The 6,000-nt window shown below is 49.4% G+C and overlaps 1 protein-coding gene across 4 annotated transcripts in view; it reads left to right on the top strand.

The window, feature by feature from the left end:
• Nucleotides 1-1,420: 1,420 nt before the first annotated feature.
• The window catches only part of EPN2 (epsin 2), a 42,345-nt gene continuing 37,765 nt past the window's right edge, over nucleotides 1,421-6,000 (top strand). For 3 of the 4 annotated variants that reach the window (XM_027683812.1, XM_027683813.1, XM_027683807.1), the window contains exon 1: nucleotides 1,421-1,530. The gene's annotated coding sequence lies outside the window, so the exon portion shown is untranslated. Of the gene's footprint in view, nucleotides 1,531-5,486; nucleotides 5,508-6,000 lie in introns of those variants that run through there. The other variant, XM_027683811.1, reaches the window with a different exon arrangement.

Below are 6,000 nucleotides of genomic sequence, written 5' to 3'. Positions count from 1 at the left end.
TGCTTCAGTAAGGCAAGATTCCTCAGGAATTTGGGTTTTAAATAACCAGTAGCACTGCCCGGAGCCAGCTGTGATCCGAACAGAGCCAGCTTGTCCCCTGACCCACGCCAACCCCGACCGTCTCCCGAGCAGCGATGTCCCGTTTCCTTGAATTGTCTCACAGTTTTACGAAGGGAACAAATATATTCAGGCAGCATTACAATGGGTCCACCAACCTCCTCCAGCTTGCGATGCCGGACACAGGTTTAGTCATTATCCCCAGAGGGGAAGGACGTGTGCTCTGACCCACCCAGACCGTCCGGCTCCTCCTGCTGCGTTCGTGCCTCTGTGTCCCCACCAAGCTCCCCTTCATCGCCCAGTGTGGCAATCCAAGAGCTCCATCCCTGATCCATAGATATGTCCATAAAGTGTCCCTTGATCCATAAATGTGGTTATTTTGTACTGCTGTCTTTGGCAGGAGGGGGAAAGTGCAGTAACCGCGCTGTGCGAGGCAGTGGGAGCTGTGCCAGGGCAGGCTCAGGTTGGACAGTAGGAGGAATTTCTTCACAGGAAAGGTGATGAAACATCGGAATGGGCTGCCCAGGGAGGTGGGGGAGTCACCTGGAAGCGTTTAAGGAAAGACGAGATGTGGCACTCAGTGCTCTGGTCTAGTTGGCAAGGTGGTGATTGGTCACAGGTTGGACATGATGGTCTTGGAGGTCCTTTCTAACCTAATTGATTCTGCGATTCTGCTTCGGGGGCTGCCAGCCCACATTGGACCATGATTTTTGGGGGATCCCTGGCTTGGAAATGTTTCCCCTGGGAGCTGTGAGCACAGAGGGGTCTCCCCAAGCCTTCTCCTTCCATCAGAGGCAGCCAGGGGTGCTCTCTAAAGTGTTCCCTGATCCATAACTGTGGTTATTTTGTACGGATAGACGTTATTTTGTATTACTTGACCCTACTTTTTGAGGGATTCCTAGCCCTGAAATCCAGGGAGCCCTGAGGGGGCTTCCCAAGCCTTCTCCTTCCATCAGAGGCAGTCACGGACCCTCTCTAAAGCGTTCCCTGATCCGTAACTGTGGTTATTTTGTACTGACAGACGCTATTTTGTATTATTTGATTCTGTTTTTTTGAGGGGATCCCCGGCCCTGAAATCCGGGGAGCCCTGAGGGGGCTCCCCAACCCTTCTTCCCTCGGAGGCGGCCACGGACCCTCTCCCGGGGGTTCTGCCCGGCGGGCGATCCCCCCTTGTTCCTCCCTGGCGCCGGGTCTGGCTGCGAGGAGCCCCGGCGGAGGTCGGAGAGAGGGAAGGAAGGAGGGGAGGCAGCGAGGGAGCGAGTGAGGGAAGGAGGGGACGGGCAGCGCCGCGCTCCCCCCCCCGCCCTCAGCGCGGCCGCGCCTCGGGGCCGCGCGCGGCCGCCGGTTCCGCCTCCTCCGCCGCCTCCCCGCGGCCGCCGCCGCCATGTTGGATGGTGCGTGTGGGTGTCAAGCGCAGCCCGCGGCCGCCGGGCACCGGGACACCGGGACACCGCGCCCGCCCCGCGCCCGCAGGTCAGCGCGGCCCCCGCGGGGTGCGGGGCTGGGTGTGGGGGGGGACGGGCGGGGCCCCCCCCCGCCATCCCCTCCGCGCGGTGGGCGCGGGGTGGGCGCGGGAAGGGCCCCCGGGGGTCCCCGCGGGGCGGGCGGCGGGGCCGCGGTGGCCCTTTGTTGTCGCCGGTGGGCAGGCGGGTGGCGGCGGGGACGGGCTGGGCCCCCGCGGCCCGAAGTTTGGGCCTGGCTCCCGATGGGCCTCCCGGGGCTGCGGGGGATGATGGCGGGGGCCGGGGGGGCGGGGGGGCCCCCGGCGGCGGCCCCGGGGGGGGGGGGGGGGGGCTCCGGTCCGCCCTGCCCGACCCCTCGGCCCGGCGCTGTTCGCCTCGATCGCGGCGGGGCGGGGGTCATTTTATTCTGTTTTGAGTAATATCGCCATTTGGAAGGTGTGTATTAGTGCTTTTAATCATTTTAAAGGTCTGCTTTATATAGCGGGGTTGGACTAGATGGTCTCCGGAGGTGCCTTCCAGCCTTAACAAGGGGTCTGTGATATATCTCTATCTACCTATCTATCTGTTTATGTATCTGTCTATCTATCTACATATATATATTTTTTTTAATTACCTGCAGTACCTGTGATGCTACAGATTGGGGTTGGGTAGTCAGCCAGCTGTATTACATTGAGCATTATTGCTGGGAAATGTATTGAACAGTAATTATCACAGCCTGTCCGCTATGGAAGCTCCCTGTTTTAAAGCCATAAGGCTTTAATATAAATACTGAAATATTAAAATACGAGAATTTCAAGCCACGGGGCTTTAACATTGGTAGCATTTGGTCTCAGTTTTATGGGTGTGTAATGCTTCTCCCTCCCCCTTCTCAAGTGTGGTATCGTCACTGAGCTGAAAAGCCAAGTGAGATTTAAAATTTACAGCAATTGGACATATTTCTTGTTCTTACCTACTAAGAAAATACTCTGAATTATCTACGTGCACATCCATTTTCAACAGGAGGTCTAAAGAGTAGTTCAGCTTGGGAGGGCGTTGCAGATGTTACAGGCTGTAGAGCCTGACTTTAGGAGTTCAAAATGTAAATCAGGCCATGAGATTAAGTTTTATTATTCTGTCCACTGAAATACATGTTTTATGGTAATACAGAACTCTTGCATAATTCCAGTGTGTTCTGTGTTTTGTGAGACACAAGGTCATAGGAAATCGTATTGTTGGGATGTAGAATGTGGGATGTTAGAATGATTTTTGATTAGAAATATAAATATATTGTGGTGATATTATTAGTAAAATGTAGCCTATTTAGGAATTGCTTCTAAATATGTTTGTCTTGGCTGATTCTCAGATATGTTATTTTTGAGCAAACTCAAATACAGTGTTTTATTGGGAAGAATCAAAACTTTTGATAAATTTTCCTTTATAAACTCCAAGTAATGGTAAACTAGCTTGACCGAATTTCAGAGATAATGTCTCCTATATTAAATATTTAACTAAGTTATCAAACTTTATCAAGCACAAATGACCCATGAGTGTGCATTCCTGGAGGCAGATGCTGATAAGGCTGAATTGATTGTGGGTTACATTTGAGGAAGTTTGACTTGGGGGTGCTGATTGTAACTTCCTTGTTGCCATGAAGTAACTCTGCGACATCACGAGGGTTCTCCTGCAGGGCAGCTTGACTTTTATATGTACTGAGGGATGAAAATTAATATCAGCCTTTAGGAAATGAAATCTGTTGCCAACAGGATCATAGAATCATGGAATGGTTTGGGTTGAAAGGGCGTTAAAGCCCATCCAGTTCCACCTCCTGCCATGGGATAACACCTTCTGTTATCCCAGGTTGCTCCAAGCCCTGTCCAGCCTGGCCTTGGACACTTGCAGGGATCCAGGGGCAGCCACAGCTTCTCTGGGCAACCTGTGCCAGGGCCTCCCCACCCTCACAATTCCTTCCCAATATCCCATCTATCCCTGCCCTCTGGCAGTGGGAAGCCATTCCCCCTTGTCCTGTCACACCATGCTCTTGCAAATAGCCTCTCTCCGTCTTTCTCCATCTTTTCATGGACTTCTCTCCTTAGAAAAAAATAATTGCTCCCTTCCCTAGGTAGGAGACAAGTAGTGTTGGGTAATATTTAGGCTAAAAAAGTCCTATCTGTGAATTCTCTGGTGGTCCTGTGAGGACCAGAGGAGAGATCCCTGGCTGTCAGGTGGCCTGGCCAGTGATGTTCACGTTGGTTTTCACCTCCATTATTCCTACAGTCACTTTTAATGAAGAGTTGACAAACATCTGATGTCCAGTGTAATGCAGGGAGCAGAAATGGATTCAGCTTGGACTGACCACATCATTATTTACATAACTGGTTAATCATGCTAATTTTGTTCCAGCTGTCAGCCATTTGATTGCTTTCAAACTTGGAGCTTTTAAGAAGCCTCAAATCTTGGATCACTGCTGGGAAATGCCAAAGGCCTAATTTGTTACTTCATAAAATGCTGATAGCCTCTCTTGATACAGAAATTAGTGTTTTGCTTCTGTGGTTGGTATTTGTTGTGTTTTTCTTTTTTTTTTTTTAAGAGAGAGAAATCATTAAATGATAATCAGTTTTAGGAGAAATACATTACAGAGCAGTTATGATATTCCTGATTGTGCTTTTCTTAGGTCTCATACGTAGGATGGGGAAATGACTGTCGGTTTTGTTTGGTCTAGAAGAATATAAGTCCCTCTAATATCTTTATTTAATGACTGGTACTCAGGAAGCAACTTTCCAGTCTTCCAGTGCCATATTTGCAGAGCTCTAAATTGTCTCTTGGGAATAGCACTAATAGAAAATGAAATGTGCCTGGTTTGTAGGAACGCCTGTAATGTTCTTTTTCCACTTTGCCTCGCTCTGATCTGTGCAGGGGAAAATATCGAGACGTACCAGTATCCTGCTGGCTTAAGTGCTTCAAAGAACAGCAGGTTTTTGTGTTTTTCAGTAGCCTGGCTGCTCATTAGGAAGGCAGGAGACTCCATGGAGGAGAACAACATGGATGCTGCCCTCTGGGATAAAACCTACCAGGGCTCATTGTGGGGCCGCTGGCATTGGAGTGCCCCGGGTTGGTTCCAGGCTGGTGTGCGCTGGAGAACAGACCGTGAAAAGTCCGAGTTAGTTTAGGTGGCTGTTCCAGGGTTGTTTTCCTGTTCTGTGAGGGAAAAGGATTCAGAATTGGTTGAATGTCAGAGCAGGTGACTTCAGAGACCGTGAGCTCCAGGGTGGATCTGGACCTTGGTGGCTGAGCCTCTCGGTGAGTGGAGCAACAGGTAGAGAGCTCCAGAAGAACTGGTATTCCTTATTTATCGTTCTGCAAATAACAGTTTTGTCTTTGGTTTCCAAATTTGGCGTTTGCCTGATTTTCTGACAAGGCTCCAAACCATTGATAAAGGCAAAATAGTTGCCTCAGACACTTTTGAGGTGTGTTTGGTAGGTAACCAGAGGTTGTAGGCAGCTTTTAAGGAGAGAGTAGCTTAAAGGACCAAGCTTGAGTTCCTTCAAACTGTAGTGCACATGTTCAGTTACCCACAAGAAGCGAAATGCTTGTAAATATCTGTCAGTGGAGTTTGTATGAATGATTATACTAATTAGAAAATATTTTATGTCTGTTGGTTGCAGTCTCCCTGGACACTGGGGGTGTTTGCAGAATTTGGTTTGTATTTTGCTACTGAGTGTTTTTACATGGAAATACAACTTTGATTCATTATGCTAGTGAGATGCTTTTTTTTCTGTGTATATAATTTTTAGCTCATTTTTTGGTATTGTTACAAAAATTGAACTTGATTTGGTCTCAGAACCAGTCCCCTGGATTGCATTAATTGTTAATAGTGTGTCTCTGTGTTTCATATCACTCAGAGCTGTGAACAGAAATGCCTCTAACGAGTGCCTGGAGCTCGTGTCCAAGGTCAGGCCTGGGCTGTTCACGCTGCCTGTGCCTTGGCTTGCAAAATCCAGCTCTTTCCAGGTGGGGAAACCAGAGCTCAGGCATGAACAGGTCCCCACTGGCAGTGGGAGTGCAGCTGGTTCTACCTCTGGGACTGGGTAAAACCAGTCCCAGCCCAGGCCTGGATGCAGCTCCGCCTTGGAGGCTCCGCTTATCTGTGTTTCTGGTGGAGGTGGCTGGGGAAAGCTTTAAGGAATCTCAAACACAGTATGTTTTGTTGTCCTCAGACATACAAATTGTTTGCAAGTAATAATTCTCCTTCCACAGTCAGGAGTCGACTTCCCTGAGCTGTCTCAAGTAATTAGTTGAAATTTGTGCATGAGACCTCTGCAGTTCCCTTCCACGTTTCTGCAGCTCCTGCCTCTCCTCCCAGTGCTGTTTTATTCATGTTGTCTGCAGTTGCTGAGTCTTGTTGTGTCGCTGTATAATAAATACTAAATGTACAGGTCATGAGGAGCAGGAGAGTTTTGGAGGGTGACCCAGGCAGGAGAAGACTTTCCTCTCTCTCCTCCTA

The sequence above is a fragment of the Neopelma chrysocephalum genome, unplaced genomic scaffold, assembly GCF_003984885.1.
Source record: "Neopelma chrysocephalum unplaced genomic scaffold, ASM398488v2 Primary Assembly neopelma1_65, whole genome shotgun sequence".
Lineage (NCBI taxonomy): Eukaryota > Metazoa > Chordata > Aves > Passeriformes > Pipridae > Neopelma > Neopelma chrysocephalum.
This window is presented reverse-complemented; position numbering and strand designations above follow the sequence as displayed.